The sequence below is a fragment of the Camelus dromedarius genome, chromosome 15 (assembly GCF_036321535.1).
Source record: "Camelus dromedarius isolate mCamDro1 chromosome 15, mCamDro1.pat, whole genome shotgun sequence".
Classification (NCBI taxonomy): Eukaryota; Metazoa; Chordata; class Mammalia; order Artiodactyla; family Camelidae; genus Camelus; species Camelus dromedarius.
In genome coordinates, this window is record NC_087450.1 from 49,529,935 (window position 1) to 49,557,148 (window position 27,214).

At 40.6% G+C, this 27,214-nt stretch overlaps 1 long non-coding RNA gene across 1 annotated transcript in view; it reads right to left on the reverse strand.

Annotated features, from left to right (window-relative positions):
• The window catches only part of LOC135322980 (uncharacterized), a 199,772-nt gene that overhangs the window by 62,288 nt on the left and 110,270 nt on the right, over positions 1-27,214 (reverse strand). Inside the window, exon 2 of the long non-coding RNA XR_010384042.1 lies at positions 797-891. This is a non-coding gene — a long non-coding RNA (uncharacterized LOC135322980). The remainder of the gene's footprint in view (positions 1-796; positions 892-27,214) is intronic.

Sequence of the window (27,214 nt, forward strand, 5' to 3'; positions counted from 1 at the left end):
TACCATGTGCTGAGTGCTGGTCTCCCTAACTAACACGTAGGCTCCATCACATCAGGGACTTTATCTTGGTCACTTCTGCATCTCTTGTGTCAAACAGTGCCAGGCACGTATAACGTAATCCTGGCACGTGAAAACACGTGTGTGTGGACAAATAAGACAGCAGAGCAGATGTGAAGGACTTGGTTAGGATGGGGTGGGCTGGGGCCATGGTCATGGTGGTGGAGACAGAGGGAAGCAGTCAAATGCAAGAGATATTTTGGAGGTAAAATCGTCAGATCTGCTGACAGACTAGAGAGGGAGTCTGAGGAAAGGAAAGGTGTCAAGAATTGGTTATGAAAACTGGATAGATCACTGTGCCACTGGCTGAGACGGAGAACACTGAAATGTGCCCAGGTGAGGATGTGAGAGACACAGGGAGTCAAGGTTCCCGAGAAGTTCAGTCTGGCACATATTGTGTGGGAGGGGACTCTGACAACCACTTTCTGTCCCAGAGAGAAGCGTGTGCTCAGTTCAGTCTTGTTTTTCTGAGATCATCTCATTAAACATCCTGGTGGGGGGCCTAGTATGAAAAAATCCACACGAGCCTGTCTTTTCATCAGTCAGCTGTGTTGCTGTCACCTTCTCCCTCGAGGTGGACACTTGGGAATCCTTCACTGGAATACGATAAAAGGTAACTCACGTGTGACCTGGCTGCTGCCATGCGATTCAGGAAGTCGTATTCTGTTGACCCAGTTTGAGAGCTTTTTTCTTTATTAGACCCTTTTAAAGTTTTATGTTTATTTAAAACTCTGCCTACCTTTATTTCTGTCGTCCTGTTTCATGCCTTCCAGGTGGGCATGTTGTGTTCTGTTTTTGCTATGCTTCTCTTTCCTCTGCCTTTCACCACCTGGGCTATTAAAAAAAAAATTTTTTTAACCTTTTATGGGAATTTGGGATGCAGACAATCTTATTGTAATTCCCCTAGTGACGACTTTCAGATTAAAAAACCCAGCTGAACCTACTTTATATAATTATCAAAATCAAGAATAAAACAATAACCCTGGGTCTCCTTCTAGGGAGGGTTAGGGGCTCAGTGTGTGGCATTTCATTTCTCCACTCATCATGATCCACCCTCACTATCTAGTCCCCTTGAGCGAGAAATGCTGAAGGCGTCTCTGTGCCCTCTCTTCCTATGTGTTTCCCACCAACGTCTTCAATGAATTACCAACTCCTGCCCATACTCCTTCCTACTGACCCCTAAAATCTATCCTGTTGTCTCCTGTAACTACTTATCTCCCACTAGTCCACGTTCTTATTATTTTTTGTCTGTTTGTTTCAGTTTCATTTTTTTTTTCTGGTTTCCTCTCTAGAAACTCTATTATTCACCAGCCAGCTATTTGCCCTCAAACCTACTCTCATACACATTTATTTCTGCTCTCTCCATATTCATTCCTGTGACCTTTTACTTTACATTCTGATTTTCATTATACAACACTGATTTAATTTTGTGCAGGGGAAGTTCTGTAATTTATCATCTCCTATGAGGATTTTAATTCTGCTTCCCCACCCCACCCCCAGTGTCTGTTAGCTTTTTTTTTTTTTTAATTGTATCTCCATATTGCACACTGCTTAAGAACACTTGCTCTGGAGATAGTCTTGTTAGTTTGGTGGTAAAGAGTTCAGGTGTGTGTAATGTCTTGCAAAGAATTTACTCTTCAGTTAATCTCATCTGTAAAATGAAATTTATAATAATATTGACCTCATGGAGTTATTGTGAGGATTAAATGTAACAAAATATAGAAAGCACTTGGAGTTGGGCACATTATAATGTTGCGGGAAGGAACATGCGTTCCCCACTGCTAATGTCTCCTTCCAGGTAGAGAAGCTCTTAACAGAGGAATGCTTCCAACCCTGCCCTCCCACCCTCCTTTCCTCCCATCACATTACCTAAAGGATTGCTATGGGAGAGTCCCAGCCTCCTTTTCTCTCTTCCTTTTGGAATCTCCTGCCTACTTGAGAACAGCAGATGGGTTCTTGCTTGCTACCAGCTAAACTTTAAAGTATTTAATAAATGTGTTATTTTAGTTTCCTTACTGTTTTTTTCTTTTAATTGATTGGTTCAAACTCAGGTGGAAAAGAAGAGTGTTCTTCATTGGGCTGCCTTAAATTCCCAATATCTGGCTCATTAGGTTGGGGATCTTGATTAAAAAAAAAAAACTTGGAATGAATTATGGGAGATCAAGATAACATCTGAAGTTTGAGACTTATGACACAGCCAAAGGGTTGGCTGTCAGTCTGGAAGGCCCTATACTAGGCAATGGCCACATGGGATTTTTTCATTTGTTATGATAATTATATATTTAATGCTTCTAAGAGGAAACTATGAATGCTTCTAAACTCTACAAGAGTTTGATGTTTCTAAGAGTGAACTGAGAGTTCCAAGATTAGAAGAAACTATTTATTGTTTCATTTGAACATAACTCTACTGCCTATTCCATGTTCAAATATTTGTCATCTTTATTGTGTTGTTGACAGTTCTTGCTGACTTTTGAATAACAATGACTAAAGATGGTATCTCTTACAGCATTCATTGCTTTCTTGTTTCTTGGACCCACCTAACTTAGAGAATTTCTCTGAGCTGGAGCTAATCATGGATGTTTTACACCTTTCTAACTTGCTGGGGAATAGCTTAACCCATGGAGAATGCCAGATGTTTGATGGAAAAGCCTCTGTAAAGTTGGTTTGCATGTAGCTAAACAATTTAGAAGTTTTTTTTTTTTTTAAAGCAGTAGGATGTGATTTTAAGCCTTTCTTCTTTTTTTGTTGTTGCAATTCACAACTATAAAATGTATTTTTTCAAAGTGTAAAAATCAGTGACCTTTAGCACAGTCACAAAGTTATGCAGTCATTACCACCATCTAATTCGAGAGTATCTCCATCACGCCAAAAACAAACCCCATGGCAGTTAGCAGTCCCCTCTGCCCTGAGCCCTGGCACCAACTGATCAACTTTCTACCCCTATGTGGTTGGCTCTTCTGGACATTTAATATAAATGGAATCATCTAATATGTGGCCTTTTGTGTCTGGCTTCTTTCACTTAGCTTTAATATTTTTAAGGTTCATCCATGTTATAGCATAAATCAGCATTTCATTATTTTTATGGCTGAATAATATTCAAGTGTATAGATATACCACATATTGTCCATCAATTCATCAACTGATGGACATTTGGGGGGATTTTAACCTTGTTGGTCACTGTAGCTTTTTGTCTACAGGCAAATGACTATTTCTACAGAAGTAAAGCTGTATATACTGGGCACTAAGCATGGCAGGACTGTCCTCAGCAAATCTGAGCAGGATGGATAGGCTCGGGAAAGTCACAAGCACCAGAGAGGAAATGAGGGCCAGCCAAGTGCTGAGAAGGCTGGCAGCCTGTCAGGACACTGGCCACACAAGGCACACCGAACCATCCTCAGCAGACACCGGAGGTCTCCTGCAGCCCCATGGGCCTTGAGAAGCTTGACCCTGGACTACATAAGTGCAATGGATCTGGCATTACAGCCTCATTTTAACACATTTTCTAGAGTTGATGAAAATAATAAAAACTGCTGCTTTTAAACAACAAGGCACCTGAGTTTTTCACGTGCTTCTGGACACTAGCAAGGTTCTGGATGAATATTGTTACGGTCGGGACTAGGTTGAGAGCACTGAACCAGCTGCTAAATTCCATTCTGCACCCAGGGCCAAGGAAAGAGCCTTAGCAGAAACTTTTTGTCATTATTCCTAAGGTTCAGAAGTCATGCCCAATAGCTTGGTAATAAATTGGATCTGGGCTGGTTTAATGCATGTGAGGGAGTTCCCCAGGAGACAACTCCTGTTTTCGCGGACCAAACAAATATATACCAAGGGGCAGTGGAAAGAGAGTGGCACAGGATTTTCAAAATTTAATTTCTTGTTCAGAACTTGATATTGAAAAGAATTATATTCAAATTTGGAGTATTTCTACATAAGCACTTATTTTATTATTTACTTATTAATGTATTCTTCAGAGGCATTTTGGCGCCTTCCGAGGACAAAAATTTATATATTTTCCACCAGCAAACCCAGGAAAATACCCAAGAAGGAATGCATGATATTGGATGAGTGGCTTCATGACAGTGTGACTATGGCTTTCCCAACAGCTGACCTCCTCTCACAAGAGAGATGGTTACACCCCTGGTTGCCTGCAGGCTTCGTGGGTGTTAGTGGAGAAACCTATCCTTCTGACATAGGCTTCCTTCCGTGCAGAGGACCACCCATAATTGTAACTGGCAACTTCAGTGACTCCTCTCTAACAGGAGGAGGCACTTACCTTACTTAGGGGTTAGGAATAAGGAACGTGGCACGGCCATGCTAACTCTCTTCCTTTTGGAAGCCGCCTGCTTGAAAAGACCACCTGTTCTTGATTATTCTCTACCATGCAATGATCTCAGGGGTCACAGGCCTCCCTGGATCCTGTGCTGTTGGCTAGGGAAGTCTGCCTAATTCTGAGACTCAGGATTAGTATTTGTATACCCTTGTCTGTAAAGGGAGGCTACACTCTCCATTGTCAGATTTATCTGTAAGAAAGGTGGTATTTTGGCTTTTGGCATTCTTTCTAGCTGTCTGTCTATCTATCTGTCTATCTATCTGTCGTTCTGTCTATCTATCTATCTATCTATCTATCTATCTATCTATCTATCTAATTTAACAGTTGTTTCCAACTTGGGTGGAGAGGAAGGGTGTTATTTATTGGAGCATCTTGAACTCTTGATAAGAATCAAAGCAGACAGTGAGCATCGTTCTGGGTATCAGTCTTGCTGTTGCTGTCGCTGTCATTGCTGGCGTTGTCATCATCATCATTGCTGTCTCAGCTGGATCCCTCCATCTCAGACTGTTTCCTTTTCATTTTAGCCGGTTCAGTTCTTACAAAGTCATGCTTAGGTTTCAGAAAGTCTTTGTATATTTCCTATATATTCCCATATATTAATTTCAAGAATAATGGTTTACAGAATGTTTTTTTCTTGTTTTTACAGTAATCTATACCAATGATACTCTTTTTCTTCTGAGTCCTCATGACATTATTTTCAATTGGACTGTGTGTATATATATAACGTGTGTGTGTGTGTGTGTGTGTACACATGTATAAGTAGAACGCTTGTTGCCAGGGGTTGGGGGGAGGCATTTATAGAGGTTGTTGTTTAATGCGTATAGAGTTTCGGTTTTGTAAGATGAAAGGAGATCTGGAGATGGATGGTGGTGATGGTTACACAATATGAATGTACTTAATACCACTGAACTGTACACTTAACAATGGTTACGATGTTAAATTTTTATAGTACAAGTATTTTACCATGATATATAGTGTGCATATGTATGTATGGGATATATATATATATGTATGTGATAATCATGCAATATTTGTCTTTCTGTGTCTGGCTTATTTCACATAGCATCATGTCCTCCAGACCTACCCATGTTGTTGCAAATGGCAAGATTCTTCTTTATCCATTCATCTGTTGATGGACACTTAGGTTGATTTCATATCTTGGCTATTGTGATCAATGCTGCAATGAACATGGGAGTGCAGATATCTCTTTGATGTAGTGATTTTATTTCCATTGGATATATACTCACAAGTAGAATCACTTGATAATATGGTAATTCTATTTTCAGTTTTTTGAGGACCCTTCATACTGTTTTCCATAATGGCTACATCAATTCATACTCCAATGAACAAGGCACAAGGGTTCTCTTTTCTCTATATTCTTGCTAACACTTGTTATCTTTTGACTCTTTGACAACAGCCATCCTAATGGATGTGATGTGATATCTCATTGTGGTTTCGATTTGAATTTCCCTGATGGTTAGTGATGTTGAACATCTTTGAATATACCTGTTGGCCATCTGCATGTTTTCTTTGGAAAAATATCTATTTAGGTATCCAATCTGTTTTTTAATTGATTTGTTTGTTTTTTGTTACTAATTGGAAGAATTTCTTACATATTTTGGATATTAACACCTTGTTGAATACATAGTCTACAAATATTTTCTCCCAGATTGCCTTTTCATTTTATTGATTGGTTCCTGTGCTCTGTAGGAACTTATTAGTTTGATACAGTTCCACATGTTTATTTTTGCTTTTGTTGCATTTGCTTTTGATGCCAGTACAAAAACTCATTGCCATTAACAACGTCAAGTAGATTTTCCCGTTTTCTTCCAGGAGTTTCATGGTTCAGTTGTCACTTCTAAGTCTTTAATCCATTTTGAGTTGATTTTTGTGTATGGTGCAAGATAGGGGTCCAGTTTCATTCTTCTATATGTGGATATTTAATTTTTAATTTTTAATAATCTGAAGCAAATATGGCAACATGTTAAAATAAGTTAATTCTAGGCAACGTACACATGGATATTGCCATATATTACTCTCTGTATCTTCTTTCTCCACAAGAAGACCTTGCTTTCTTGATCTTGCATAAATTTAAGATAATTCCTAAAATATATACAATGTGAAGAGAATGATGAAATTAAGGCAAGTAAAGGGAAAGGTATAGAAACGCTATTGAAGATCTCAGAGATAAAGGAAAAGGAGGCAGCACACTGTGTATTGCCCTTGATTATAAGCGAAGGGATGAATCCAAGAAGCAGGAGGAATGGGACTTCCATTGTAAGGGGTGGAACTGAAGAAAAAGAAGATAACAGACAAAGGGAGGCAAATAGCTTTGGCTTATTCAGGATGATAGGTTTCCCATTCAATGGTTTCTATTTTCTCTATCAACCTGGAACCAGTCTGACTAAGGAGATTGAGAATAGTAACAGAGCATGGAGATCAAGGTGGTTAGAGAGTTGAAGAGAACAGATCAAGTTGGAAATTGCAGTGTGTGAAACGGAAGAGAGGGCTCCACGGACACACAAAACAAGACGGCTCTACAGTATTACCGCAGACAGCCCTCCACTGCTGGCGGTCCCAGGTGCGATCCGCCAAGCTGCTATCAGCAGCTCAGGTATAGATAGAGAACCACACAGTTCTAGAGTTAGTTGGATTCGACCACAGTGAGATTTTTGTCAGGTGTGTATGATAAAGATAATCACAAGTTTGTTTTGCATGTTGTCAAGAGAGTGGCTAAAGTAAAAGAACAGAAATTCTAATCTGGATGGAGAGGAAATCAAGAATATAAGGGCATGACAGAAAGGCAACAGTAATACGGGAAAGTATAAATTTAAAAAAATTCTCACAATGCCTTAACCAAATAATAACCACTATTAGCACATTGGTGTATTTCTTTGAGTCCTTTAAAAATATATACAAATGTATATGTGTGTATATATATATATATATATATACACATATATATACACACACATATATATTATATATTATATATATATAATATATATATATTAAATGGAGAGAGAGACAAATATATGTATATGTATGTGTGTATATATTTACAAACATTTATATTTGTATATATGCACATATTCACACACATACACGTACGTACATGCCACATACATATTTATTTCATAAGCAAAAAAATGGTATTACACCATGGTTAGTGCTTTATGCCTCTTTAAGTATGTATGACTCTCTAAGTCAAAAATACTCATCTAGCATTGATTTAATTGATAAATAATAGTCTTTTTTTGAAAAATAATACAATCAATTCAACGTATTCTCTATTGTATGGCATTGATATTGTTAGCAATCATTTGCTATCATAAATACTGTTGTAATAATTAATTTTGAGATTCTTTCATATAGCTTAATTACTTTCTTAGAATGAGTCCCTAGATGTAGATTGTGTCAAAGGGTTAGAACATTTCAAGTAAAGACTGTACTCTAGGAAGTTTTACTAATATATGGTCTCACCCAGTTTACGGCACGAAAAGGTCTATTTCTTTGCACCCACATCTATCTATATTTACATCTCTCTCTATATTTTTCTATATTTATAAATTTGATAAATGGTCTTTGAAACTTTTTCCCTAGCACTCTCTAGGAAAGAAGGTTTTATAACACCACCAAGTATAAGAGGTGCAACCCAGAAGTGACTTTTTAAAATAATTCTTCACTGACTGTAAGAGGCAGATATCACACAGATACAATGAGCCTTGAACTCACACTAAATTCAGTTCCATAAATTCCAGTCTTATTGCATGTCCTGAGACTGGACACAGAAAAGAACAATCAGTTCAAATTTCCTCCCTTCATTCAATTCTTTATTTCTGAGAATGATACAGCATTCTTTCTGCCACCCAAGTCAGTCACTTTATAGTTATTCTCCGTCCTGCCTGTCAACATCCAGCCAATTTTCCTGAGCACACAAGCCATTCATCTAGCAGTGATCGATTGGGCTGGCCACCCAACAAGCTCTGTGCAAGGTTTGGGAAACAAAGAGATGCTCACTTATCCAGCATGCAGATTTCTCTCCCTTCGATATTCCTATAGCATTTATTATCCACACCATTCTTTGTACCTTAAAACACACAAGCTGTGGTAGGCAGATTAGGGTTCCCAGGAAACAGACTCTGAGATGGAGATTTGTGTGCAGGTGGCTTATCCAGGGGGCTCTTAGGAACAACGAATGTAACCAAGTGAGGGAAGCATGATTGGGTACAAGGAAACGCTGACCCGTGGTGTACTGCAACACAGGATACAGCTAGTCCCACAGAGAGCTCTGTAGCCAGGGTGGCCCTTCAGTGACATCTGCAATTCAGACAAGGGGGTTAGGTCTCTGCACATCCCCATCCACCAGTCATTGGATGAAAATGAGTAACCTTCGGCAGGTAACTACCTCCAGCCGAGGGCAGGTTCTGGGGAACACTCAGCTGTGAGCAATCAAAGGACAGTACTCTTGAGGAATGAGCAGCTTGGTTGTATAGAAGCAGAATCTGGGAGGCATGCTACATCCACTACACAGCCCAAACTAACCTGCATTACTGAGCTGGGCTCTAGTTCTTGTATTTATATCAAGAACTTGCCTATATATTAATTAGTGTTATATTTCCAAATAGATTTCCCTAGAGATCAGGGAAGGTCTATGAAACTTTTTTCTGTTCACCCACAGACCAGGCATAATACTTTATAAGTATTAAGTGCTTAATAATACCTGCTGTGTAAGTTTACTAAATCCTACCCCTTACTTGTATAAAACACTCCGTGTCCCTGTGTTACCTTTCTCACTTACAGCCACCATCTTAGTCTAAGCGTTCATCATTTGTTGCCTGGACACTTGCTTAAATTTTATAAGCAATTCTTACATTCTAGCTTTTCGATAAATCTCTCAGGTTTAACGGGAAAATGGTAGATTTTATCCTTATGGTTGATCAGCATGGGTATGGAACTTCAAACACAGTTATCTTAGAGTGGGCCCATGTATCTTTCCCTTTTTCTATAACCTGCGTATTTCTTGGGCTTGGATTTATGCATCTGATAATTGGAACTGTCTGCCTAACTATCTCTGCTTAGCACCCAAATCCAAGCATGTGGATGGTGAGCTGAATAGTTTACATGATTCATCACATGAAGTTTCAGGGTAAAGGCTTGGTAAAACTACAGCAGCAGGCATTTGAGGCAACAGTCATGCAAGGATTCTGGCCCAACTCATCAAATGTTATGGCCTGCAGAAGCCAGGCCTACTGCTTTCCCTAAATTGTTTTCTCAGTGGAATTACAGCTCTTCTTCAGCAATGTAATCCCAGATTCTGCTTCTCAGTTCATCTTTTTTCTGCAAGAATCAGAAAATGCAGAGCATCTATTGATAGGAAAGATGAAACTGAAAAGTCAGGTGTATGCACCGCCATTCAGGGAGGCACACAAGTCAGGGTACATGTGGAATCCAATGATTTGAATCTACTTGTAGAATTCCCAAATTGTGTGCATTTCCCCCTGCTTCAAGCACGTCTGTTTGTGGACACACAGCATATGAAACTTCCATCCTCTGTTTCACCAAAGAACATAGTTAAATTCATATTCTTTCCCTGTTTCTGTTTTTGTCTTTCTCTTGTTGGATCTCCCTCCCTCCCTCCATTCTCTCCATTCTAACTGGTTAGACACCACTTTGTGAGTGCCTGTTAGGAGCCAGAATTACACCAATTGCTTTACATTCAACGTCTTAATGCCCGTCCTTGACAAGTAAAAGAACTAACAGTATGGAATAGTCCATACTGTTTCCCATGCTCCGTGTTGTCTGTCCACAAACACCTGGAGGGGAAATTTCTTATTGCTGGGATCAAAAGTAGATAAACAAAACCTATGCCAAGTCTTCTTGGTGTTCTACAGACCTGCTTTACATCTACCACTCCAGCATCTGCCAGCTCCACCAGGGAAGAGCTAGTTAAGAGCATCGTCTTAGGGTGGCAGGTAGGGACGGGGAAGCCCAGTCTGGAGCAAAGCAGGGCTTGGTTAGTAACAGTGTAGAGCTTGAATGACACCATCCACGTGTTCCATTACAGATATCTGTCTCAGATGATGTTGACTTTTCCAAAGTATCACAAGTGTGTGACTGCTGGTCCACAAAGTTCCAGGAAATGGGATGACTGGGTCAATAAACATAGGCATGAGATGGGATGAAATACGTGTTAAGAAATATATACTGTATCAATTTAGCACAGACAGTAACATATTCCGTAGACCTTCTTGCACAATGGAGTGACACATCGCTGCGTTATTAATGCTTTGGAAAAATTTATTTATTCTATGCCATTAGTGTATTTTAACAAACATTGCTTTGGGACAGTATGCCTGCCAATTTATGTTTATGAGGCTGTCAACATAATTTACATGCAGACAAAAATATGATACAATATTGCCAATGCAGAATCAGCTTGTCAAATGATATTGTCACCAAGAAATGAAACAGTACCCCAGCTGAGGACCTGAGCATATTCATCACTGCTGGCTGCACGGAATTTGAGGTGACACGCTGAAATACATTTAATGCCTTTTTTTCATGCATCAAATGAATAAAAAGTGAATGAATGAGGTACTTCTGACTGCCATGTACCGTGCAAAAGCAAATAGATTTCTTGTTTCCCAAGGAAAAAAAAAAGAATAAAAATAATACATGGGTTTTGCTGAAATAGTTGGAGAATTATATTTATTATTCGTCTGGAAAACTGAGGATGCTACAAAAATTACAAACAGTCCTAAGCATTCAGCCGCAATGATGCAGTGATTGTACACCATAGCGGAAGGAGACCGTGTCGATTTAAAGTTCCTGATCTACCCAGGATGAAGGGCAGGGGTAATGTGGAACAGTGGTAGTTATTTGGCCCAGGAAATTATGGTAAACACTATAAGTTTTAACAAGGTGTTTGTTTTATACGTGAAAAATCAGAATTGTGGACTTGCTTTTTCTGCCCTTTTGAAAACTCCAACCCCAATGTCATGGTTTCTGGACACTGAGGTTCCAGACCTGGTTTGATCTGAACATATCTGAGCTTCAGGAATATGTATGTCTATGTTTTAGTCAAAGGTTTTGTAATTCTCCCTGTGCTGGTGGCTTGTGAGTTTAAAGGATTTCACTGGCCTGTGAATGCCCAAACTTGTACCCAGAAAGGACAACGAGGCTGAGGGCAGAGTTTTGCCAGAATAGAAGGAAGGGCTCCCAGGAGCTGCCTGCACCCCCTGATGAAGGGCCCTGTGTCCCGGAGGCCATGCCTTGCTCTGGGCCGCGACCAAGCGTGTCTGTGGCTGGCCTGTCGCTGTCCACTGGGCATCAGGGGAGGTAGCGCCCTTGTTCCCACAGTGGCCCCTGTGTCTTATAGGGATTCCTAAAACAAGTGAACATGGCCCCAGTAAATGTCTCTGTGGTTATAACATCCATGCTCAGACCTCATGTTTTCAAGGAAAGAAAAAAATATGTCCTGGTCAGGAACTAACAGAAAGCAGCTCCTGTTCACAGTCTACAGGCTGTTGGGTCAGCAGCACGTCGAGGACGCCAAGTCCTCTGCTGAGAACAGTTTACCAAACTGCAGCACGGGCATAACAACCCGAGATGGTGGAGGGCTTGGTGCGGCAGCGGGAGCACACGCAGGACCACAGTCTGCAGCGCTGACCCCGCCCAGTGCACCCTGATCTGATCCTTACTCTCTGCGCTGCTCCTCCGGGTCCTCGTACATAAAACCCACAGCTTGGTTGTGGGAATTAAGTGGAAACTGTGGAACCGCATGAACTGCCTGATATTCAGCCATTTCTGATGTACAAAAATACATACATCATAGGGCTCACCAGCCACAATCCTCGGCTCGTAGTAAGTGATGACTGGATGTTGAACTAAATGTAACACATTAAAAGTTGAAGAAACTATGTAAAAAAGGTAAAATGTGACTATTTTTACTACTGGCAGCACTACTAACCACCTCTATTCTTACTATGACTACCCTAACCATCAGTGGTATCCGAAATGTAGTCTGTGAAATATCACATTCCACGTATCTCAGTGCCACAAAAACCACGTAGTGAAACATGAGACAGTCTGTCTTAAAGTGGATTTAAATTTCTGTGACAAACATACAGAACTTTGGCTACTTATCTTCACGTTCCGTGAAAACATCAATCCAAACAGAAAGATGTTGCCTGAAACTGACCTCTAACGCAAGCCCCTGAAAACTAGGCTTAAACTACTGTCTCCAATTAGGGAGCACAGAAGTCGCCACTTTCCATCTTATACCCTCATTGGCAGTGTTGTCAGAACAGCAGCTGGCTTCTGCAATTCAAACCAGAACATCAGGGAATGTCCAAGGAATGGCTGCTCAGAAGAAATGATGACTAGAGGGTGTGCGTGGCCAGCACACCAAGAGGGCCGGCCGAAGGGACAGACCTAGCTTCTGAAAGCTCCCAAGCCCAGACGCGATACAATTCATTAGTAAATGGGGAGAGGAAAGGGCAAGACGCGAAGCAGAAAAGTAACACAAGAAAGAGATACTGAGACAGCAGATATGCAGAGAAAGGGGCAATGATGTAGCAGAAAACACTGCTGTAGGTAAACACAGTGAAGCATCATTAAGAGTAGCCCACACTTGCTGGATCTGAGTGAGGTAAAAATGTCTGCATTAGGCACCAATTAGAGTGAGTTATATGACACTTTTTATCTGGCCAGAAAAATTTCTTCCTGACTCCAGCTGGTGATCAGATGGTACCTTGGACAATGAAGATGAATGGCTCTTGTCATTTTGATGGCCACATCGGAAATTATCATTGCTACCCTTATGAAAGAGTTAAATTCATTTTAAATAAATTATATTAAAGAAATGCACTTTGATACTAACTTGTAGCCAAATGTAAATGGATTAGTTTGGGGTAAAAAAGGCAGAATATAAAATAAACAAACAAAAATCTCTTCTTTCTAAGTCCCTGCCAGTACGAAAGATTAAAGACATATGTCATCCTTGTTTAATTGCATGGAGTGATATGCATTTTGGTCAAAAACACTACTGAATTTGACAAATGATTAAATCTGGAAGTTTTTAGCTGAAAATGCAAAAGGATTCTGATGATGTACTCCAAACATATTTGCACCTGAATCAGAATATTTATAGGCTCTGAAAAGACCGTTGAAATGGGGAATCAGATATAAGTTGAGTTGCAGTAATTTTAGTGTCAGATACTAATCAAAGAGCCAAATAAACTACCTAAAATAATCTGGGCTTTTTAAAGCCCAGCAAATATGTCAAGATGGAAAATGCCTCTGAGTGAAAGAATTTTATCCACCCTGACTATATCAGTCAGTGTGCCCAGATTATGGCCTCCTGCACCATCCAGGGCTCTGGGCTTCAGGCTCTAGCACAGAAAGTGGTGTCACAAACCACACACGACTCTATAGATGACACGGATAAATGTGCTTCTGCAAGGTGGCATTGCACTATTGACGGGTGGCTCACATGACAGTTTCATTTGGTAAACAGACCAATATAGTTTATCTATATAGATATTTTATACATCAAATCGATTCTATAAAGTTCTTTTTAGATAAATTTATGTAAGTAAAAAAATACACTGAGAAGGACAAAGATTAAATTTATAGCATGTGTGTGAGGATGCAAGGTGTGTCGAATTGTGACGTTTGTCCTTAAATGACTGAAATTTGTTTGCAAAACACTAGCTAAGATGAAGGCATGGGTGGCTGTGGGCCCAGTTTCCAGATGGCGCAAAGCTAAGAGGGACGGAGCCACTGTCTGATGAGAGAACCTTAATGGGGGATAATGAACCGAAACTAAAAACAATAATAGCAGAAACATAAAGCTTTATTATTTTAGGTGAAAAACAACATCAGAACAAGCATAAGAAGCGTGGAACCTCATCTCACCGCAATTTATGCGAAAACAACTTGTTTTATCAATAATATAGAAGCCTTGTGCTTGTCTTTGCCTTTGCAGTGTGTCAGTTGCATTCACGTATTTTTTCCCTTTCAGATCTAGAGGAGCACAGCTCAGAATGGGTCAAGACTTCCTCAAAGTCTAATTTAATTTGGGATGTAAACAGAAGAATGTAATGGAGGAGGAAGGCAATAATAATTATGTTCCAGAAAGGGAGCGAGAAAAAGAAAATCAAACCCTTTCATTTCAATCATGTGTTTTGATATTGTAGTTAAGATGAAATGAAATGTTTTCAGTCTCCTACTCTTTTACAACGTGGAGTTCTGTTCTTTCCTACACTTCTGTTCCCCGTGTAAATGACCTGGGAATTCATAACAACTTTATTCTTAATCATTAATTGGACAATACTTTTTTAAAATTTACATTGTTTTATAACTAAAATCACAAAAATTTTATTCTCACTTTTAAAATGTTCCCTCTTCTACCTTTTTATGTCACAGCATCTACATTCTTGACTTTTTGCTTCTTCCTTTATCTCTCTAGCAGAAGACTGTATCTTCACAAGCCTCCGTGTGTGTGTTTGTGTGTGTGTATGTGTGTGTGAGTGTGTGCACTGAGTGTACTTGGCCAGTAGAGGATCTGAACCTTTATATAGCTGAAAATGTTTTCCTATTGCTTTTCTACAGAAAGAAAAGAGAAAAACAAGGAAGCTGGGTAAGATATCCTCAAACCACAAAAATGTTCCTTCAAAATTCTATAGATTTTCATCTACTACCTTCTGACAGTTGTTATTACAGAGCCAAAAATTGAGGCTACCCTGAAACTGGTTTCCCTTTATAGCTCCATATTTCTAGTTCTGCTTTTTCCTCTTACTGAATGCTTGAGTTACAGTGTCTATCTCTATTCATTGCAATTCAAATTTTTGTTATGATACGTCCAAGTATTTTCTTTAACTGATCGTGCCTGCGATACTATAAGATACTTCAGTCTATGGGCAGGTCTTTATTCAGGAGAAAAAAAATGTACGTATGATTTGTTTTCCCCTGTGACATTTTTGGTTATTGATTATTCCCATCTTGTGTTGTTATTCTCTGTCCATCATATTTATCATACATTTATTATTCTAATTTTTATTAATTTATTATTTTGCACTTTGAGACTGTCTTGAATTTGTTATCTACGTCACAGATTAATCGTTGCAGCATCTTACCTACTTCTTACAGCCTCACCGCCCTCTTGTGTTCTTGGTCCCCTTGGGATTCTTCCTCATCTTGTCTCTCTTTTCATCTCATTTTGCAGCTTCTCCAAAGCATCATTCTATTCTTTCTCTCCTAATCGTTTTTTGTTCTTATTTTATAAAGTATAATCTTTTACTCTAAGAAGGATGTCTAACAGTGCCCTGGAGTTTTCTCCTGGAACTTAGAACACATTATTTTTGGAAATCTTCCTCTGGTCTCTCCTTAGTCTGTGATATTTCTTCATTGGTCACATGAAGAATTTCCCCCACCCTCCACCATTCCTTCTCTTCTCATCCTTGAGCCAGGCAAGATTAATTCATAAATTCACAGTCATTATTTGTTAGTGGACAGAGGGTGTAGCTTGTCTCTTTTCACCAAAGTTTATCCCTTCTAATTTTCTATCAAGGAACCTTTGCAGTTGTGGTTAAAAAAAGAAAACAAACAAACAGACAAAAAAACAACTTAGGAATCAACTTGGATACGTCTTCCCTCATGCTTGCTATATTCTGGCTCATTAGCAAGTCCTGCGGGCTTAACCATGTCATCAGTATATTCACTTCTCCACTCCTGTGCTGCCATATTCCTGGCCCAAGTGTCTGTGATCTCCGGCTTGGACAGTTTAGATGGTCTCCTAACTGGTTTTCCTAAATCTACGTTTCTCTTGCCTGGAGTGACAATGCAGATAAACTTGTGACTTCCCAGGTGAAAATTCTTCAGTGACTTCCCATTGCTCGCCCTTAGGATGAACAATCAGTTAACCTCAGATTGCCGACCACATCCTGCATATCCTGGCACTTGCTCAGCTCACCACACTCACCCGGTGTTCTCTCTAGCTGAGATCTCCTTTCAGGTTCTGAAACAGCCTTTTCCCTTCGGTCACAGGATCTTCGCATTTGCCGTTTCTTCTCCAGAAAGGCTCCTGGCCCCCACCCCATACAAAGCATCTGCCTAATGCTTACACAAATCTTAAGTCTTCCAGCTCAGATTGCGTTCTTTGAGGAAACCTTCCCAGACATTTTGGTTAATAATCAGTGCCCCTGTTACATATGCCAAGATGATCGTCTCATTTTCCTTTATAGAACGCTTCACAGTGTATAGACTGTGCCTCTGCCATTTTTTGACTATCAGTTTCTTCCACCTAACGGCCCCATGATGTAGTAGTAACTGTGTCTGTTTTGCTTAACATTTGTTAAATGAATAATTGAATCTCTGCGCCTCTTCTCAGATCCACAGTTGGAAAGCAAGTTGAAGAACCTAAGTCCTAATTCAATCCAACATTTCAAGCAGGCTTTCAGCTAATCCCTTCAAGCTGTACTGAAGAGGCATCTTGTGCATGAGGAAAACTACAATTCCCAGCATGCACTAGAAATAGGGTTTTGGCCTTGCCCACAAGAGCTGATGTTAAGGACTCCACCTCTTTTGGGAATGCTGGCTCTACCAGCTTATTGCCCCAAACCCCCCAATCAATTTAGGATCCAGTTAGGTTCTGGTTATTTGGGACTTATATCAAATGCCACCTCCCTGATATTGATAAATTAGTCTCTTCAACTCACAACATCATATTTCCCTGTTTTATTTTCTTCTTCATAATTAACATAATTTATTGATTTCTTATTATTTGTTTGACTCTCCACAGACTTCCTGAGCACAGAGACCTCACCTGTCTTGTTTCCACTATATGCAGTCACATAGGACAGTTGGATAGGATTGGGTTAAAATGAGAAGCCATCTCTTCACTGTCAACAAAGGCTGCTTGATTCAGAGCTGCCTAATGCCTTCTTTGCTCTGGGGGCACCAATATCACCAAAGAGAAGACCTTTTCCAGTGTAGTCATACCACCCTCCTCGGGTCATAGGCCCAGTTTAGACCATGTCCATGAGATCCTGTCCTCAGTGTAAGAAGGAGCTGCTGTGATCTGCTTACATACTCTTTCTTGCCAGGTCCCAGAGGAGCTGGAAGAACAGAAGGGGAGGGGACAGCAGGCCAGGGAGAACCTGGACGACATGTTGTGGGAAGGGACTGTGGCCACCGGCACTGACGCTCTCCAGAGGTCTTCCCATAAATATCTTTGGGAAAGAAGTTTTGAAGCAAAGGAAGGAAGGTGTTGTAGGTGGGAGACTTGGGGGAAGAAATAGAATGATCCTGTGCTCAGAAACAGCACTTCAGTGGCCATTACCCCTTCCTCCTATGACCAGAGCTGCTTCTTCCCATGTTTAGAGCCTTGGCTCCTTGAGTTCATGTCTCATGTGACTTAGAATGAGTGGCACCAGTACAGACAGAGGCCTTGCCTTTCAGATTTGACTGCTCCAGGGCCAGCTGCTCACAGAAACCCTGAGTCGTAAATGAAATCTCAGAGCAGGAAGGACCCGGCAGAGATGGAATGTAAGCTCAGGCAGCAGGTGGGGGCCTGATAAACACTCTTCTTCCTCGTGTGAACTGGGACTCTCACTTATGGACAATGTTTTTCTGCTTCACTGATCCCAAGCGATGGTTTTGGTTTCAGAGCCGAATTATGAGAAATTCCATATTGAGATCCTTGCAGGGAGCATAGCATAGCCTTCCTCCATTGTCCTAGACACAAGTTGGCACTTTTCCTTCTTTCTTTTTCCCCCCCTTTTTTCTTACTTCTACTACTTTTGGCACTTTTTGGTAGAAAGATTATTCTGTCCAAAGAGATGTGAAATGTTCTGGATGTATTGCACTGAGGGTATGTGCAGCACAAATCAACTTGCCTTGAGCCTCCCTGATATATAGCCAGTATTTTAATGTTCCCATTTATCCTGATCTGTAATACATCTTCATAGTGTTGGCTTAATCACAAATGACAAGGGTGGAAAATGTAATAAAGACAGGGCCACATTAATCCACTTTGTATGAAAATGTGGAAAGGTAATCCAATTTTGAACTGCTTGCTCTTAAAAAAAAACAAAAGTTTGGAAGATTTCTGCATCTTAGCTGGGGAGATGGCAGTCAATCCTAAAGAGCAATATTTCAGGATAATGAGGCCCCGGCACCTTGAGTGTGTGCACAGTGGTAGAGGGCCCAGGCTGAGAAATGAAGCCAGAGGCTCCGGGAACCGCGCTGCCTGATGATCTACTGGAAGCCTCTTTGTCAGGAGATAAACATGCAGACGGCATCCACAGAGAGATTCTCGAGCCAGGGATGCTGTTGTACCTCCCCCTGCACGGCCCCTACGGCTGGTCCATATGAAAGATAATTCTGACTCTGCTCCCTAAAGACAAGCCAGAGTTCATTCTGTGAGAAATCTGTAGAAGGGAGGGGAGATGGATGCAGCTGGAGCACATGTTCCAAGGAGGAGAGTTAGGATGGAAGGGAAACCGGTTATGATGATGTCATATTTGTCTTAAACCGTAACTGATGTTATTCTGATAATTACGCATGTCTGTACTTGTGGGGTGGTGCTCATCACATGCCTGGACTTAGCTGTGTATTTAGTGCTCACCCCTGACAGAAACACAAGGGGGACACATGAACTATGGACTTAAAAGGCTAGAAATCTAATCTCATCTTCTGTACGCTCCACGATATTAGGCAAGTGGTTTAACCCCTCTGAACTTCAGCTTCCTTATCAGTAAAACATAGGTTGTACTGCTTACCTCACAGGATTGTTAAAAACACAGAAGCCAGTAATTTTCACTCCTATGTGTCTCTTCAAGAGAAATGAGAACAAAACCTGTACCTTAATATGCATGGAAGCATTATTCATAATAGTCAAAGATGGAAACAACCCAAATATCCATCAACTGATGGACGACTAAACAAAATGTGGTACATCCATACGGTGGAATATTATTCCTCCATGAAAAGGAATGAGGCATTAACAAGTGCTACACGTGCCTGAACCTTAACAACATGATGCTAAGTAAAGGAGGCTAGTAGCCAAAGACAATATATCCTGTTATATAATTCCTTGCGTGTGAACTACCCAGAAATGGTACTATAAAGACACAGACAGTAGGTTACTGGTTGCTCAGGGCTGGTGAGGTGGGGAGTAGCTGAAGAGTCCAGAATTCCTTTTTGAAGAGATGAAACATTGAGTTTAAAATTGACTGTGGCAATGGTTGCACGTATCTGTTAATATACCTAAAACCAGTGAATTATGCATATACAAGAGGTAAAATATATGGTATGTGAGTTACATCTCAATAAAGCTATTAAAGAAATATAGAGATAATATATGAAAAGGCTCCTATTGTAAAGTAGGCATGTGGTAAGAACTAAATAAACAGTAACTATTATTATTATTCACCGTCATCTCTACGCCGGTATATAGACAACTTACATAGTGTTAATTGTAGAGACTGTCTGGAGTACACCATGCTTACTTTGCTTTTCACCTTTTGCAGACCTGACCAAAATGGTCCTCGTCTGGAAATTAACAAGAAATTGGTAATAACTTACTCAACCTCAAAATCACAAGCCCCGGCTCAGCCTTCCCTCCATGACCTCACCCCTGAGGCAGCCTCCTCCACAGCCCACAGCCCTGTCTTGGGGCAATGGGCTCAATGTCCTCACCTGGGGTGGCCCAGCGCCCTGTGAATGAGTAAGTCAAATCAGCCCTGAGCAGGAAGCCGGGCAGTTGGTAAAGAGCCTTCTTCACAGAACACACCCCCAGGGAGTAGATCTCATCACCCTGAGGACATCACTACATCTGGGCAGATGGATGGCGCAAGACCTACAGAAGTGACTAGAGCAGAGGACGTGACCTCAGCTCCATGCACAACTCTAACTTCTAGTCAACCACTAGTGCCCCACTGTAGTGGATGGGTATTGTGACAACTTGGCTAACTGAAAACTACGCTTCCCTGCAGGGTGCTGGGTTCTTGGGGGCCACAAGAGACATTTTCCACAAGATTCAGAGGGCCAACGTGAAGCGGAAGCCATATTCTTTACAATGATAGCTTCTCTGAATTGGTTCTGGGTTGTCTGGAATTGATCCTCTGGCCTGAAGTGAAAGGTAAACGTGTTACTGACCCTACCTACAATGCTAAAGGAGACCCTACTAGGTCACTCCATGCATTAACACAACAATAACTTAATTAATCACCCATTTACACCTTTAATTAGGGGCCCTTAGAAAGTCGTCAAGGGTTTGCTGTCAGAGAACACTGTAGGAAAAATAAGGTGTATGATACGGTTGATTGGTTAGGTCTCAGTGCACCAGAGGAACTGGAGAAATAAAATGGTGAGTTTGGGGCTTTAAATTCCCAGCTCAAGGTCTGTGTGTGACAGACACCTCTGAAGGTGACCCCAGTGCATTGTGCCCTTGTATGGTCTTCTTCCATTGAGTCCTGGTGGAAGCTGTGACTTACTTCCAGCCCACAGAACCCGGAAAATGCACAGGTCCCTTCATAATGCAATTACGTTATGTTACACAAGACCCCCTCATAGCAGTCTGGAGGGAGCCCCTTCCGCAGGCTTTAAGGAATCAAGCCAGCATGAGCTCTACAGCTGAAAGGAAATGGATTCTGCAACACACACGTGAGCTTGGAGGAGGACCTGCACCTCAGCTGAGACACCAGTTCCAACTTAAGCCCTGACGGCAGCTTTGTCCGACCCTAAACCAGGGCCTCGGCTAAGCCACACCTGGAATCCTGACCTGTGGGATCTGGGAGATATAATAAAATGGAGGTTGTTTCAGGCTGCTAAGTTTGTGGCAATTTGTTATGTAGCAATAGAGAACTCATACAGCAAGGGACCTGGAAGTTTCTTTGGCTGTCTTAAGGAAAACATTTTATATCCTAGAGCCACAGGCTCAGGAGTTCTGAAAACCAAACCCAAAGTTTAATCCTGCAGATGGTTGAATCATAATTAAAATTGATCTCTCAATTTTGTAAGCTCTCATATTAAACTTAAAGCATTGAATGGAAATAAGAAGGGTTCTGAAAATTGGGATGAGGACACACGAGGTGATTTCAGTGAAGCTGGTGACCACTAATTCCTACAGTTTGCCAAGTGCCCTGAGGAGGTTAGTTTCCCCTTGCTTAATGCACTTACGATGCATCCCCTGTAATATAGCTGCCTTAATAATGCCATTTGCAGCAACATGGATGGACCTAGGGATTATCGTACTAAGTGAAGTAAGTCAGACAGAGAAGGACAAGTATCATATGATATCACTTATATGTGGATCCTAAAATTAAATGACACAAATGAACTTACTTTCAAAGCAGACTCACAGGCAAAGAAAATAAACTTATGGTTACCAAAGGGGAAAGTAGCGGGAGAGATAATTGGGAGTTTGGGATTAGTAGATACAAATTATTATATACAGAATAGATAAACAAGGTCCTACTGTGCAGCACAGGGAACTATATTCAATAACTTGTAATAACCTATAATGAAAAAGAATATTTATATATATGTTTGTTTAACTGAATCACTATGCTGTACACCAGAAACTAACACAACATTGTAAATCAACTATAATTCAATTTTTAAAAAAGGGGGCTGCTGATTGTCCCAAGGACATATCCTCACCACCTTTTATTACTTCTTCAGCAATAATCAGATTCAAGTCCTAGCAGGTGACTCACAGATTGTGAGGTACAAACTATGACCAGTGAAGAGGGGTAACACACACCCAAATAATTGCATGATTTTTACAATTTACATCAATCAAATCCATGTGTGGGAGAATGGGTCTTAAGACTGTTGAGTAAGAATGGAAGGGATCTAATATTGGATTGAGTCAAATTTATTGATAGGGGCTTACTAAAGAGATTCTGGATTCATTGTTAACTGGCATGTCTGGAGTGATCCTACCAGCTCGCTCAGTTGACTGAAATTCGGACTCAAAAGTGACCTATATTAAGTGAAGCTGAAGCTTCAAAATTCCCTGACATTGTAAAGGATACATTCATTTGCTTGGGGAAATGAGAATGTTAGAGTGGATTTTTCATGTAGCACCCTACCCTGTTAATATGTCCTCCAGAGGACACACCCTTCACCAAGGCTATGACAAATATATTGGTTAGGACAGCCCCAGCATCCTTGTAGAACTTGCTGGCATTTACTTTCTGTATATCAGAATTGACAGCAGGAACCGCTGCCATTGAACTGGGCTCCCTGAATCCACTGGGAGTGATAGGATTCGAGAATTGCAAGAGCCAAGTGAGGGCACTTAATCGTCAAAATCAAAGTAGAAGAGGTTACCATAATAAGCCGCGGAGCCAAAGCAGTGATCAGGTTTTGGTGTTCGTTGGTTGATAATGGTGTCTTCAGAACTGAAATGTAGGCAGACTGTTTTGAAGTCTTACTTGATTTGTATTAGCAAGGATCTCTGGGTCTAAGGAACTGAAGTCTGACTTGAATCACCACAAAAAAAAAAAAAAAAAAAAAAATTAGTCCTGGCCTGTCAACCAATCCCCAGTTTTGACTTAATTTATAGAAACAGAGCCCCCTGACTGAGGGGGAAGCTGAGACCCCTTGAGGGGTGATGCTGCCATATTGCCAATGTTTACACTGTAAATCTTTCTCCTGGCCTTTCCCAAAGGAGCCTATGGCTTAGCTATTTACCAGGTGATAATCCACTGGGGAAGGGAAACTAATCACAGTTTTCAGGGATTACTGACACTGCTATGAATTGACTTGAATTCCCAGAGACCCATATTACCACCTTGGTCTTTTAGTGAGAAAAGGGGCTTATGAAGGTAGGATGAATAATGGAACTTTGTTGGGTTCTGACTCACAGTGGACCCAAGGAGCCACTAATCACACTCTGTGTTTATTTTCCATGTTTCAACATACATAATTGACATATGTATATTCAGCTTCTGGTAGAATCTCCATCTACAGCCGGATCTGTAGGATGTGGGCTATTATTACAGGAAAAGTAAAGTGGAAAACATTCTAACTGCTTCCTTCTATCAAACATAGTAAACCAAATGCAATACAAAACTCCTTGAGAGATTGTAGACATTAGTGGTACCCATCAAAGATTGAAAGATACAGGGGTGGGGGGCGGGGGGGGTCCTTCCATATTCCTACTCAATTTGCCTAGGCAAAAGATCAGCTGATCTAAGGAAATGACAGTGGGTTATTAAAAACTTAATCACATGATGACTTCCCCTGAATGTATGTATTCATTGTTGGAGCAAAACAACACATGCCCTGGAAACTGATATGCATCAATTGATCTGATGAATGTTTTTTCTCTATACTTGTTAGTAAAGACCATCAAAAAATAGTTGACTTTGGGCTGGCAAGACCAGCAATATGCCTTCACTGCTTTACCCAGGACTAACTTCCCAGCCCTATGACACAGTCTAGACCATAGGGTCTTTACGAGCCTTTCCTTTCTACAGTGCATCGTGCAGATCTCTTATGTTACCACATGGAGCAGGTGAGACAGTGGGAGTGAGTGGTAGTTGTTTCTGACCTCAGACCAGGCGGCTCTTCTACTTAGCTTCTGACATTAGTTAAATATGTTCTCACGTTACAAAGAACTAGTAGTTTCAAAGCTTTGGGCCAAGTTACAACCTGAATGAGACATTTCCTTTATACAGAAAAATGAAGATATTGACAGCTCTCCCTTCAGAGTAGTTGAGAGAATTAAGTAGGGCAGTGAATATATAGTGTCTAATACAGAGTAATCTCTAAGTAAATTTTAATTGTTTTGGAGAAGAATCACACAAAAGATGGTTATAATATGTTAAATGAAAAAAACACTAAAATTTGAAAAAAATTATACACACATGCATATATATATATATATATAATATATATAAACTTGTCTCAGTGATGGGTTTAGTGGTAATTTATGTTATTTTTTCAATAGTCTGTACTTTCTACTATGAACAAGGTTAATTTTAAAAGTTTTCTTTTACCTGATGACATCACACTGATTGGACGTGGTGATCAGAAGTAGCAACTTGTGCAGACACTTTGGAAGGCACATGTGTACCAGAGGGTAAGAAAAACATCTCCTGGAAATTCAAGTGACTGCCAACTCAGTGAAACTCAGGGTCCACTGATCTAGGGTATATCAGAGGACAAGTTGCTGCATCTTGCCCCTCTTACCAATAAGGGGCACAATGTTTACTGGGTGTCTTTTGATTTCAGAGGTGATATATATTCCAGTTAAGTATGCTTCTCTATTTCACTTGCCAAGTACCCTAAAAAGCTTCCAGAACATAGACCCAGAGCAAGGTAAGGCTCTGCAACAAGCCAAGAGAGCTGTTCTATCACGTTGGCCAAGAGACCTGGTAGATCTAGGGCTGGCAGTGTCTGTGGCAGGTAAGAATGCTGTTAAGCAGTCTTTGTCAGACCTCTGTATGCAAATCTTACCACACACTCAGTGAAATTGCTCGCCTCCCTAGAACTTATTCCAGAGGTCTGGGTGTGGTCTTTTCCTTCCAGACAAATCTTTGGTAATCTCTTTACTGAAATATAGCCTTCATTAAAAAAAAAAACAAATCATAAATATTGAGTTTGGTGAAACTTTAAATCCTGGTTAAAGGGAAAAAACACATCACAGAACCTCAAAGATACTGCTGGAGTGCCACCTGCACCTACTGTACCAGTGTCAGCATCCTTATCTAAATACCACATTTCTTACGTTTGCGAATAGAGCTGTACGTTACTAACTCGTTTGTGGCTGGCCTCTTTGGTTCAACAATATTTCTGTAGACTCGTCCACATCATTGCATGTAGCAGGGGTTCATCCATCCTCGTTGCTGTTTAACATTCCATTGTGTGAACTTCCTGCTGATCCTTAAACCAACCTGCTAGGTTTTACAGATTAGTGCCTAACGTAGGTTTAAATGCAAAGACCAGACCTCAGATTCGAATGACTCAGTTTATTTGAGGAGATGTGAGGAAATGTGGGGGAAGGAGGTAATATTAGAAATTCACTCTGGACCATCCTTGACACAAAACTGCAATGATTCTCACTGACATGGGGGTGTAATCATTTCAACAGAGATTCCCACTGTCTGCTGAATATAGAGCATTGAACACACCAGATTGAAAGTGAATTTCAGTACAAACCTGCCAAATTCATAATTACCTGGGAGCTTCTATGGGCCCTGACCAAGCAGCTGAGATGCCCAGGTTACTAGCAAACAGTGAAACACGGAACCACCGGATCAAGGGAGTGATGGGTAAGAAAAACTGGGACTAAAGCTGTGGACCCCAACTTCTAGAATTGGGAGAACTGGAAGCCCTTCTTATAGAGACATGTCAACCATTACTTTATGCAATAAATTTCCACATCTTTCTACCAGAAACACTTCTCATCCTCTCACTCTGTCTCCTATGATCTTTATGCCAATCATGTCACTTCTCGGTAATGAAGACTATGCAGCGATCAATGCCTTAGTTTCCTCATCTTTAAAATGAGGCTAATATGTACACAGTTTTGTTGAAGGGATTAAATAAATCAATGTATACACAGCGACTGGAGTTGTAAGTACCCACTAAAGAAAAGCCATTTGAATCTTTAGACACCTCTTCTGGCAGCCATTGTCCAGTTAATATGCAAGTATTACGTTGACAAATATCAATGAAATCATAAGCTCCTGAGTTTTTATTTGATGATTAATTTGTGCACACAGACTTAAGCATTGATATTCCTTTATCCTACAGAAATTACAAGAGACACTGAGATGTCATCTCTGCCATCATCTGTGTCCTGAGGGACCTGCCCAGAGCCCTTCTCACTCTGAGTTACCAAGTAGTTGATCTGGCAGATGCATGGTCCACTGAGCATGGCAAGGGTCACCTCAGTCCTGGTTTCTTTATGAAATTTCAAGCTCTGAAGACTGTAAGGACCTTACAGGACATGTGACCCAACATCACCCCTGGCTAGTGACTATGGCATCCTTGACAGAGGTTTCTCACCTCCTGTTTGAACACTATCAGTGACAGAAAGCACTGTGCCTTACCAGGCAGCCTGCTTTGTTGTTGGGCTGCCCTGATTGTCACCTGTTTCCTTCTTACATTAAATTGAAATAGTGTCTCCACGTACCTTCTATCCAGTAGCCCTACTTCTGCCTTCCGGAGGCAGTTTACACCCTCTTCCACATGACAGCCCTGCAGAAAGATGTCCTTTCCCTGTAGAGGTATATCACCAAAAAGGTGACTGGCAAGTGATTTTCAATCCAGGGGAGTTACATAGTGTTTTTTGAACATCAAGAGCAAATTCATGTCTCTCTCTCTCTCTCTCTCTCTCTCTCTCTCTCTCTATCTCTCTGTGTGTGTGTGTGTGTGTGTGTTGAATTTTTATGTATATGAGGTAGGGTGCTCACCAATAAGGTCCACCAAAAACTTTGATTTATATGACTACAGTCTGACAAGGAAATAGTCCAAAATTCAAATTCATCAACATTTTGAATCCGTGTTGCAAGAGGGTCTGGATTTGGTGATAGTTTTGGAGAAATGGGAAAAGAGTGTTCAAGCATATGAGCTACGAAGTCAGACTGAGTGAAAACTTTTGCTTTTTGTTACTCTATAATACCTGTGTTTCCCTGAAAGAGAGAAATTTCTTACCTTCCTTCAGTTTCCTTATCTATGAATTGTTTTTGAAAGGATTTAATGAGAAAATTATAAAAATTTTAGTTCATAGTAGACACTCATTCATTAAAAATAAATTATACAATAATACTCATTTTGATTACTGCAATTCTGGAATGCCCA